Here is a 12,514-nt window from a genome sequence, read left to right on the forward strand (position 1 = left end):
GGTGGGATCGGGTGTTTGATCACCCACCCTTCTGCCTCTGCCTGGGAGCAGGCTCGCCGATCCTTAGTCGTTGGAAATGAAACATGTTGTGGTCACCATCGTCAGTAACGTGTCAGTGTCTGTGCAAGCTCCACGGTTGCTGAGGACGGGCAGACCTCCTGGTCAGCCACAGATAAAACCGACACACTGAGATCGACCAAGGTGTAGGTGAATCCTTTATCTGTTTACTTTTAGAGGGAGAGGAGAAGAGAGGGAGAGGGAGAGAAACACCAATGTGCGAGAGATACATCGATTGGTTCCCTCTCACCTGTCCGCAACTGGGGACCTGGCCCACAGCCCAGGCATGTGCCCTGATTGGGAATCAAACCAACCACCTTTCGGTTCGCAGGCCTGTGCTCAGCCCACCGAGCCACACCAGCCAGGGCTGTTTTCCGGTTTCACGAACAACCTTAATTTCAAGTGTATCCCTCGATCTGTCTGTCTTTCTGGGCACCCAAAACCTCGTTCTCCGGGGCCATTTTCAGACGTCAGAAACTTACTTCATAGTCAGGGGCAGGAGAGCTAAGTAGGTTTGTGTTCTCCTCCCTCCCCCACCAAACGATCGGTCTTGAAAGAGATCGCCTGTCAACCAGGAGTGATCCTCTTGTGGTGTAATTTGGGGCCATGGCCAAGAGAGAGGGTGCAGGGCAGAGTCTTTGCTAAGTCCTTTCCCATCGTTTTAACTGATTCACCTATGACTAAGTCTAATCCTCCTCCTATATGTAGTTGGTAGAATTATAAACTCTAATGTTTGTGGGCTGGGACCTGTTATTGCATGAGAAACCATCCTAAAATTTAACGGATTAGAATTTTTTATTATATCTCATGACTCTGTGGGTTGGCCAAGCTCAGCTGGGTGGTCCTCCCTTGGGGTCTTTCATGAAGTTAAGGGCAGATGGCGGCTGGGCTGGAGTCATCTGGGCTGGAGACACATCCGGTGCCTGGGCCGGGGCAGCCTGGATCCGGGTGCACTGCTTTCTCTCTCTGCCTCTCTCTTCACAGAGTGTGTGTGTGGTTGGCTTGGGCTTCCTAACAGCATGGCAACGTTAGAACAGTCAGACTTCTTGCTTGGCAGCCTCGGGCTCCAAGAGCCAGTGTTCGAGGAGATTGGGTTGGAAGTCTCTTAGTGCACGGGCCTGGCAGCGCACGATTCCCATGGCATTCAGTTGTCCAAGCGGTCGTGGAGCCCACCAGGTTCAAGAGGAAGGGATGTAGAGCCCACCTCTTGATGGAAGGAATGCCAAGGTAACTGCCCTCTTCGACCCACCGGAGAGAGGATGCGACCTCGGAGGCATCTCATCCAGCCCCTCTGTAGATGCTGTCCACGTTTCAGCAGCTGGAGGAGTCCAACCCCTCCCGGAAACACCTCCAGGGAAAGAGGACCCCTTGGCCTGCTGGAGCGCCCCTTCCAACTCCGGATGCCTCTGTCCGGCAGCTGCCTTATGAAGCTCTATGCTCTCGTTAAAAAGCCACCCAAGAGATCTAGTGGGATTAGAACAGAGCATACAGAAGGTGGGACCCCACGGCCAAACCCCAGGACAGCACCTACAGACCTCAGCAGTAGGCGACAGCATAGCACCCCCCAAAACCCCAGATGGTCCCAGCCGCCTGTCTATGGTTCCCAGGGCTGCCGTCCCAGGGGCTGGGTGAGACCACTGGTCCTGAGGGACAACCAGCAACGGGGAGGACAGTGGAAAGACCCCCTTCCCCAGTGCCGGGAGGGCTGGCGGGCGCCCCTCTGCCCAGGAAAAGGAAGCAGCAGGAACAATGGAAAACTGAACATTTACGCAGACCAGACTGAGTCAACCCAAAGGGCCTGCTCCAGTCCGGGAGAGACGGGGCCACTGCCCACAGGCAACATGCAGGGTTTGCTTGTTTTTAGTGTTTAATTTATTGATTTTAGAGTGAGAGAGGAAGGGTGAGGACGAGAAAGAGGAACATTAACTTGTCGCTCCACTTATCGATGCATTCATTGATTGACTCTCGTCTGTCCCCAGACCAGGGGTCGACCCTGCAGCCTCGCGGCATCGGGGTGACGCTCCAACCGAGTGAACACCCAGCTGGGGCCGGGCTCGATCCCTGGCCTGCTGCCCGCCGCCAGCGGAACGCAGGCCTCCCGAGCCAGATAAGGACATTTTTATAAAAGCCCCAATGTTTCTTTCTTTCTGTTTTATTGTTTTCACCTCTGAGCCGCAGCGTGTCAACGTCCCACCCCCGACCTCTGAGCCCAGGACCCCTTTTCACAGCCGATTGTCCAACGGGCCCTTTCCAGAAGCTTCCTGCGTGCGCAGACCCAAACAGATCGATCCGGGGCTGACCTTCGGGCAGGCTGTCGAACACGGACATAGTCGGAGCATTTTCTTCCCCCACACTGAAGGCCCCCGGGACCACCCGAGTACACCAATGTAAAGTGACACATGTTCTCTGTCACCTGAAAGCACGTGGAGCCCAGACCCTCACACCCCGCTGTCGTGACCCTCACCAGGTGGGCACGGAAGGCAACAGCCGAGGTGGCTCGGCCCAGCCTCTGCTCCGAGTCATTCTGGCGGGACAGCATTCTCACCCGGGAGGTGCTTCCTAAGGCCTCGGCACTGGGAAGGCCCTTGGGGTGGAGCAAGGGGCGGAGGAGGGGTGGGAGGGAGAAGGCGGGAGGACACCGGAGAAGCAGTGGGGGGGGCGTGGAAGGCTGTGATTGGCGGACAGCTTTGCGCCAGACTTGGTAACCGCAAAACTCGGCTGCTGGACTCCATCTTCCCAGGCTCTCGGTGTCCCTCATCCGTCGTAGCAGGTTTCCTCATCGCCATCCTCTTCGAACTGGCTCACGTGCTCAGTGGCACAAGGGAAGCTTTGAAACTAATAATTACAAAAGGATTTCTAAGGGGCTTTACTATTATCCATAAAAAACATTTCACATACGTTTTCTTCTGAAAGCGTTTTAGGCAATGATTGCCCAACCCTGTCCCCTGGATCCCGGGGGCCCCGGGGCCACCACCCTGCTCCTTGGGAGACAGGAATGATGTCATAGGGAAGGTCTGGGTGCACGGGACTCCCACCTGCCATCGTGATTTTAACCAGAGCAGCCACAGAACTTGGCGGGTTCCCCGTGCTCTGTCCTTCACAGATAAAACGGATCTCACTGCTTGCAAGAAAGCGGCGTGGGCAAGGTGCAGCACCTCGCATCTTTCTCAGAACAGCTGGTCACCTTTTTTGCTTGGAACATCTATGCAGCCGGCTGAGTCGCTAAGTCACAGCTCAGCTACCAGAAGCAGTGCCCCCCCCACCCATCCCGCCCCTCCAAACCCCAGGGCCCAGGTCCTCCACCCGATTCGCCAAAACTGCAGACCTCCCCTCACTTCCGGGACTGAGGGTCCAGCAGGATTCAGACAGGCCTTGGCTAGGAGATAGAGCTCTCCCATCCAGGAGCGTCGGGAGACATGCACCTTATTTCCAAAGGGCGGCGACGGCCATCGGGCTTGAAGGAGCCGCTCTCCGGGTGGAAAGCAGGTATTTTGAAAAAGCGCAGTTTCTCTCTCCCCAAAATAAGACTCAAATTATAAGGGTGACCTGGCACTGGAGAGCATTTCCTTTTTGGATACTTCATAGAATCCTTAATAATACAGAAACGGCCCCGAGCATTTCACACTGAGTTATGAAGTCATTCACATTTCGGGGATAAACACCGTTCCCCAGGACAAGCCATTAGAGGAAGGGCAGTGAAAGGCCCCGCCTCCAGCAGCTACAGGCTGGGAAAAACGCACCTGCCCCCAGGGAAAGGCAGCAGAGGATGGGGTGCACCCCGCACTGCAGCCTGGGTGGCCTCGGCTCAGCCGGCCGACTGGGCGAATTGGACATCGGGGAAACAGGAAAGAATCGGCATCTCAGTGTCCGGAGGCAGCAAGCTCTCCAGACTCACAGCTCCGTGCCCTGCCTCAAGCTTTCTGGCGTTGATGATCCATCCAGTCCGCAGCGTGGGAGCTGCTCCACCATGCCGCCGTGTTCAGATGTTTCTAAAAAAACAAGAAGGTCCTGGCTGGCGTAGCTCAGTGGATTGAGCACAGGCTGCGAACCAAAGCATCACAGGTTCGATTCCCAGTCAGGGCACATGCCTGTGTTGCAGGCCACGGCCCCCAGCAACTGCACATTGGTGTTTCTCTCTCTCTCTTTCTCTTTCTCCCTCCCTTTCCTCTCTAAAAATAAATAAATAAAATCTAAAAAAAAAAAGCAGGATAGAATCATCAAAGAAGGCAAGCCTGCCATCTGTATAGAGCTGACTCTTGAACAATATGGAGTTAGGGGTGCTGGCCCCCCATGCAGTCAAGAATCCACATATAACTTTTGACCCCCCCAAAACTTAACTACTAGTAGCCTGCTGTTGGCTGAAAGCCTTACTGATAACATAACATCGATTATCACATATTTTATATGTCATATATATATATCACATACTGTGTTCTTGTATTAAGAAAGCTAGAGGAAGAAAATGTCATCAAGAAAATCATAAGGAAGACCAAATACATTCTCAGTGTTTGTTGAAAAAAATTCACGTATAAGTGGACCCGTGCGGTTCAGACCCCTGTGGCTCAGGGCCCACTGTACATCCATGGGCAGCCCCTTGATAACCTCTAGGTTGGAAAAGTACTAAAATTTGGCTTCAACTTACATAGCAGCTCCCTGCCACTTTAGAAAATACATGTACTTTGTCCTAAAATAAGTGATCTCTACCTTTCCCTCTCTCTAGTAGCCAAATCTGGGTCACAGTGTATTTATAATGCATAAATGTGTGTGTATCTAACTAAAAAGAGAGATTCTAGTTCCGACTAAAAAAGAGACTCTAGTTCTCTTCTCTCTGCTCTTTAAAGCCCTGTTAATATTCAGATCAACAAGGAGGGGAGCTTCAGGGACACATCAGATGCAAAGTCTGTGCAGGAGTTTGCACCGTCCCTGTGAGCGGACAGTAGGCCTCGGTGCGGCGCGGGCTGTTTGCGCCCTACGCAGGCGAATGAGCCGGTGTCTTCGTCAGACACGGTGCTCAGACGCAGCCTTCCCCAGACCCAGCCGTTCGCAGCCGTTTCGGAGTCATCTGTCAGCAGATATCAAGTTGAGGTTAACCATTCGTCTTACGCTTCTGCTTCCCACAAGGACAAATGAAATAGCTACAAATGAGCTCATTTTTCCAGATGGCAATGGCAAAGCCAAAACCGACACCCGGGATAATTTACGGGACAGATGAACAAGAAAGGAGCTGAGTCCCTGGGCCCGTGATTTGTGGATAGACAGTAAGTTCTTTCCTGGGACGTATAAATGTATGTTTTCCCCATTTTCAGTCCACAAAGCACTGAGGTCGAGGCAAGTTCAGTTCCACATGGTGAAGGTGAATCCCACGCATGCGTTTTCCAGAGGGGCACCTGGGGCCAGCGGACTCATCCGGAATTTACTGGTGCACCAGGTAGCCTTGAGTCAATTACTCGGTGCTTCCTTCCCAAGCACCCGCATGTTCGGAGGGTAAAGGACAGTTGCTCCGGGAGGGCCTTGAGCGTGTCGGGGGGCCTGGGTGCAGCTGGGGCCGCGGAGCTGCACCCAAAGCACCAGCCTTGCGGCTCTTACAAATGTCTCTGTCTGTTTCCAGCTGCTGAGTGGTAGGTTCTGCTGTGTGGGTCCTCAGTTTTCAACTGCATGAGACAAAGGCATCTGTTTCCCTTCCCTGAGGCAGAAAGGTTCGATAGCTGTTCGGTCTCTAAAGGCGGACTTCTCTGTCACCCAGAGACGTTTCATCTGATGGTCAGGGGCATCTCATCAAGACTTCCGGTCATTGGCCTTGACAGCCCAGGAATCCAACCTCGAGGCGGGGGCCTGCTGAGGCAGTGGCCAGCCTCTCCGATTTGTCCCAGGACATTGCCCCCAAATGCAGGGACTGACAAGACAGCCAGGGCCGCGTGAATTGATTCCAGAAAGCAGTGGCTCCCTGCTCGGGGTCCAGGGTGTCCTTTAGACTCAGAGGTTCGGTTTGCTCACACAAGCCCCACAATTTCACTGACAGAAATATCTCATGCTGCCCTGGCTGGTGTAGCTCACTGGATTGAGCATGGGCTGCAAACCAAGGGATCACCGGTTCGATTCCCAGTCAGGGCACATGCCTGGGTTGGGGGCCAGGTCCCTGGTAGGGGCACGTGACAGGCAACCATACATTTATGTTTCTCTCCCTCTCTTTCTCTCTCCCTTCCTTCTCTCTAAAAATAAATAAATAAAATCTTTTTTTAAAAAAGAAATATCTCATGCACCAAAAAGAATGAGGTAATGACCGACACCTATAAATATATATATTTCACCATTTTATTATGCAAATGCCTTTATTTGAACTAACCCACTGCTACCAGATTACGCCATCTTTTGGAGTTAGAGTACCATTCTGATCCTGAAAACTGTAGCAAACAGCTTGACAAAGCAGCCATATGTAACCCTGTGTATGTATTTGTCTTTCCTTAGGGAGCACATCGTTTTGCCTTAGGTGTAAAATTAGAAAGTACATTCCACACTTAGCACACTGGGCCCACTGTCTCCCACCCAAGTTCTGAGCACACGCTGTCCTCGAAAGTGTCGTATTCAACAGCATTTTAAGTCTAAAGAGAGAGTTTGATGATACAGGTTTTAAAACAAATGAGCAGACATTGAGCCAAGTGTTTTAAGACAAAATATGTGAGTGGTTTACAGCTTGAGTGTGAGGGGGAGATGCAAATTTAAGGTACGTTTCCCTCTACCTATAATGTACATGTTTTACTTATTTGGAGACCTCCTTTGAAAAGCAACAAAATCGGCAGTCTCGTGTAATGTGACGAAAATATTCTTGAATGTACAAAAAGAGGGTCAGGTAGACAGAATACCGCAAATACTCATAGATACGCTTCGTATATTCAGGATCCCGAAAATCAAACAAAAACGTCGCTGTTTTTCTTTACGTCCTATTCCATTTCCGTGCTTATTCACCCCGGGCGCGTGGGGTGGCGGGACAGCAAACGGGAATGCTGCCGCTTGGGGTCCCGGAGTCAGCACACCACGCAACGCCAGGGGGCGCTGTCCACACTGTCTGCGGTGGAGCCTGGCTCAGCCAGCCCAGCCCTGGGGGCATCCCCGCTTCTGGGCGGGGAACAGATGGAAGGAACAGGAAAGGAAACTAGCATTAAGTAGGATTTGCGGGGAGTGACGGTCAGTTGAGTGATGGGAGCAAAGACCGGTGACGAGCTGGGGGACTTTGGACACCCCTTCACCTTTCGGAGCCTCAGCTTCTCATCTTTAACTGGGCTACACAGCCTGTGCCACCATAGACGTCCAACCCTTCTGTCACAAACAGTAACATTCGACACATGTACAAGGGAACAGCAACCTGCCTCCTCGGGTCACCTGAATGGTGGCCGAGGCACGGTAATTACCAACCACATGCTCCGGGGGTGGAGGCACAAGCCCTTCCAAGGCTACCCCAGAGGGTTTGCCTGTCAGCCTGACGGATGCTACAAGTGCGTTTCTGGTCAGTGAAATGAATGAAGGTGGGCGGCGAGCTGGAAAGACCAAAGGGGCCACCGCTCTTGTTAATGATGGGTGAGAATTTGGCCCGACCAGGAACTCGTGTGTCCCTGCAGAGCAGCCTCAGCCTCCCACTGGTGCTCCGACTCTGCTCTGGGGAAGGCTCATCCCCTGATCCATGAACTTGGCCCCTCACCTGGGAAGCTGGCTGGTCTCCGAGTGAGCCAGTCACTCCAGAGAGCCAGGGGGCGGGGAGAGGACCAAAGGGTGCAGGGTCTGCCCTCCCACGCATGCTCTGGCTCCCTGCTTCCCTCAGGCAATCACACCCGCTCATCAAAAGTGGCCTCCTTCACTCGGTGGGGCCCCTTGATGTTGAACACTGCGCCAGTTTCGTTTTACTACCGATGCCGCCTCGTCCGAGCTGCACTGAAGCCGAGGCGAACCAATCACGGATGGTGGGGCTGGTGCCGTAGTCGTTTCCACCCTCACTTTGTCGCGAGAGCCATCCGCTTCGCAGCGTCAGGTCGTGGAGACTGCCGCGCTATCCATGAGTGTTTCGGGCATGAAAAACAAGAACCCAGAAAGTTCCATACATTAGAGCTACCTGTGTGAGCAAATGCATCAATAAGGAATCATATTATTAGATGACCAATTAAGCAAAAGGACTACCCAGGCATCGTTAGGAAGACAATTAATTGTAGAGTTCTCCTTGTCTCCGTGCGCTCTGTTGCCTATTAAGATAATGAATTGATTCTCTGAGATTGGGTCTAAAAACATGTCTAGTCGGACTCTGCCAGGCAAAGGATCATTATTTTTATGAGCTCATGAAATGCATATTGTTACCAACCAATTTTGAAAGAGGCTTTTTTTTTTCCAAAGGTTACAAGAAGGGAGCTCTTATCACTTCGCATTGCACTAATTAAAATTTGAAGTTGAAAGAAAAACCTCATTATGAAAAAGAACAATTTTGGGAAACACACACCCAAATGTTCCTTTGGTTTAGAAAATGCTTTGAATAGAGATTTCTGAATAGTGGGTTGGGGGGGGTTATTTTTTTTTCCTTCTAGATGTTCTCAGGTTATCTCTGATGCCAACCACCGAGGTGTAGGCAGACCACACGTTAGCGCTGTGAGGCTGGGGGTTTGGCTGGCTTGGTTTGTGTTTGTTCATGTTTTGCTTTTCTGGTCTCCTCTTAAAGAAACTTCTTGCAAATGTGAAAAGAAGCAACAGTGAGTCCCCTTTCCTCCCAAGGGATTAAGAATTTGAGTGGGTAGGACCCAAATCCATAAAAATCATGAAGGTAGGCAAAGTAAAAATGTAGGCTTCTTTGTGAAAGTCAAAAATACTCGTGTTTTCCTTCTTTCTTGGGAACCTACAAGAGACAGTTTTAGGCTAAATTAAAGGAGGCTCTATTTTAAACGACTTTCTTTATGTAAGAGGTAGTACAGCCTGACCACGCAACCAGCTTCAGGGAGAGTCTGGGGGGATCTCTGGGTTTCGTATTCATGTGGGGGAGCATCCCCAGTGGGGGAGGAGCTGAAGATGCTCAGAACACGTCCCCTGCCCTTTGGTGCCCAGTCCAGCTTCTGGACACCCAGGCTGCTGTTCAGAGTGCCCCCACCCCCTGCTCCCACCGAGCACCCCTCCCACAGCACGGCGCACATTCACTCACGTCCATCTCTCCAGCTCAGGGACAACGGCTTCAGGAACATCAAGTCCACTAGCAAAGGCCCTGGCACAGCGAACACTGGACCAACCCGAATGTCGATGTGTGGCGTTTTCCCTCAGGAAATGCCCCAAGGTGCATCTTATGATCTTATTATTTCCCTTTGGAGTTGCCCCTAGAAATAAGCGCAGGCCATCTTCAAGGGCAGAGCCGCCCCACCTGCCCTTCCTGTACCTGGTCCTACGGTGTCATCGACTTGACTAACATACCGCCTTCATTCCCAGGGGAAGCAAGGCGGGAGGGGCGGAGGTCAAAGGTTGGTTTTAAAAAGATGTTTGTTCTTCTTCCCCACGGGCAACTCTCCCACTTCCGTAGACAGCCCGTGGAGTGCTGCGGTTTTATGGCAGGCTTTGGAGACGGGATCGCCCGGGATGGAACCCTAACTGTGTCACGTGCCCTCTCCGTGACCTTGGGCAAGTTGCTCCATGTCTTGTGCCCACCGTGCTGGCTCAGGAAAAGGAGGATAACCATCGTGCCCATTTGCAGGGTTGTTGAAAGAATTAAGTTGCGATGGTCCACATACCAGGGTTTACCTGTCACCTGACCCACAGTAAGAGTTTAATAAGCGTGCCTCTGTCAGTAAAGTCTGGATCATGCTGCAGGAACAAAGGGACAAGATCTCAGTGGCTGAAAGGAGCAGAGTTTTACTGTTTATTTACGCTGCATGTCCACGCAGGTAGGCGGGGGTGTCTGTTCACGGAAGTCACTCGGGAAACGAGGCTAAAGCAGCAGCCCCCAATATGTCACGTCCAAGAGAGGACAGAGACAATGGCAAGCCACGCTGGCTCTTAAGTCCCCCACCAGAAGTTATACATGGCACTGTCGTTCCTGTTTTATTGACGGAAGCCAGTCTCCACGTGGCCCACAGAACCGGGGAAGTATAGCCCTACCACGTGGAAATACGGTGCTACTGAACACCGCCAGGGGCTCGCTGGTGTGATTGTAACAGTGGCTCCGGGGCAATGTCCCGTCACTGTTTCACAAGCAAAGAGACACAATGTTCATGATACAAAACTGGAAGGTTCTGGCGGACGGAAACTGACTACCAGTTCTCTCTCCCAGCCCCGCAGAGACTGCAGCAAAGCACGTTTTCTCTCCCTACCCCCATCTTTCCCACTCCGATATTCTTTTGTAATGATACACATTGTGAATAACCAATCACTTCTGAGCAGTCTTAATGCAACATTTCGTGGTGGTTGCTCTGCAGATGGCAAGAAATGCTTCCAGGGAGAAAATAGAAGCAAAATTCTCTGTTCCTTTCTTCCAAAGTCTAAGAAATAACGACGTAGTGCTTAAGAAAACTAACCCCAGGTCCTCGGTTCTGTCCCCTAGGTCAAGGGGAGGGCCTTCTCTCCCCCGCCCCACTCATTAAGGGTGCTAGAGGTCCCGGAAGCTGAGAAGATGCCTCCCCATTCCGAAGCTAAATGTTTCTCAGAGATTTACGCAGCAAATAACGAAAACACACAGGGAAGCTGGTCACTGCTCATTTCGTCTTTCCTGCAGCGAGGACCGAAGGCAAGGCTGCCCGCCTGCAAGACCTGGGAGGCACTAAACTGCTTCCTATTGATTTTAGACTAAGACGCTTTATCACTCTCGTTGCTTTAAAAAGCAATGCAATCTGTGGCAGGGTCTAAATAGACTTTCCTAGAAAAATCAGGCCTCACACTCCTACGCCAACGGAGGTGGAGAATGTTTATCCGCTTTGGCAAATCAGCTTTGGGGAGTTCTTCTTCTTCTTTTTATTTATTTTTTTTTTCAAGAGGCATCTTTCCTGGTACAACATGCCAGTGCTCGAAAGGGTTGAGTCTTACCTCCCGAGATGAACGCTCCTGGGTCTGGAATTCACCTGAAAGAAGGACATGGTTCAGCCCCCTCCACCCCTGTGCCCCTGGGGAAAGCAGGGATCCGGGGTGGTAGGAACTCGCTTAAATTTGCTGAGAGAGCAAGGGACGGAATCCGGACTGGAACGCAGCTTTCTGAGCCCCGTCGGAGACTCTCAGAATCTCAGAATCGGCACAAATTTAAAGCCCATGTGTCTTTTCTGTGCGCCAGACTGTCAATAGCTTTATCCTCATGGTACCAACGGAAAGATACAGTGACATTTTGTTAACCTTCTGAACTCAGGCTATTTGGCCTATTTCCTCTCTTTATGGGGAAAACCATGTCTCCTGTTTTAAGAAATTCAATACGTAGAAACCCTAATGGACAAAACTAGCGAATGGCAGCGCTCTCTCATTTGGTAAAACAGATGTATATGTAAGGAAGGGCCCGAGGTCTGGCCTCGAGACTCTGCCATTAACTGGTTCTGTGTTGGCAAGTATTGGATGGGGTGGGGGTGGGGCGGGGTTGGGATAGATCATCTCCAAACGTTGACGCGGGAAATAGTTTGTGAATTCATTCCAGGAATCAAAACAAGTTTCCCTGCTGCTCTTTCAAAACTCATTCTGAAAGATTTCACGTTGACGAAACCCAGGCATCAAAACACTGCAGTGAGCCGTCGCCGAGACACTACTCTAATTAAGATCTTCAACATGAGGATCACATCGGAAGCCCCTTCTGCATTCCTCATCACGGGGGGGGGGGGCAGCATTCCCCGTCCTCCCAGACCAGCCCCCCTACCCCAGCAGTTCCCCGACCGTGAACTTGGTGGCGGCTGTCTCTGCGCATCTCCTTATCATTCCCTATGTTCGTGTCCCTAAATGACACACGGCTCTGTGTTGCGTGTCTTGACCACACACCGGTGGAATACTGTTGTGGGGATTTTCCTTTTTCCTGTGACTTGCTTTTTAGCCTAACACTCATTCTAGAAGCTGCTCTATTGGCACATGGACTGCATTCATTCTCACGGTTGTAGGTTCTTTCGCCGGACGCGTATAGCAAGTTTACTTACATTCTCTTGTTGACAGAAGCTGGGCGGCTGCTTACACTTGTCCCTGTTAAAACACCCTGCTGTATAAGGCTGTCATTTGTCTACAGAGCACATGAGAGAGCTGAGCTCCTTCTATCTTCATGCTATTGATCTTTTTCCCATCCGTAAACATGATCAATCTCTCCACTTAAGGCTAATATCATGTCTTTGAGTAATGTTATCATTTTACTCATAACTGGCTTGCGTACGTATCGTTTAATTGATTCCCGGCTACTTGAGCGTTTCCGTCGCCCTCCTAAGTGGTTGCCCAACTCCAGGAACACAATTAATTCTCATATACCGGCCTTCTAAGAGCATGCATGCTG

At 51.3% G+C, this 12,514-nt stretch overlaps 1 protein-coding gene across 1 annotated transcript in view; it reads left to right on the top strand.

The window, feature by feature from the left end:
- Positions 1–12,514, top strand: part of KAZN (kazrin, periplakin interacting protein) — an 826,597-nt gene that overhangs the window by 402,480 nt on the left and 411,603 nt on the right. The gene's annotated exons all lie outside the window — the stretch shown is intronic.

Source organism: Phyllostomus hastatus, unplaced genomic scaffold (genome assembly GCF_019186645.2).
Source record: "Phyllostomus hastatus isolate PE091 unplaced genomic scaffold, TTU_PhHast_1.1 phas_scaffold_182, whole genome shotgun sequence".
Classification (NCBI taxonomy): Eukaryota; Metazoa; Chordata; class Mammalia; order Chiroptera; family Phyllostomidae; genus Phyllostomus; species Phyllostomus hastatus.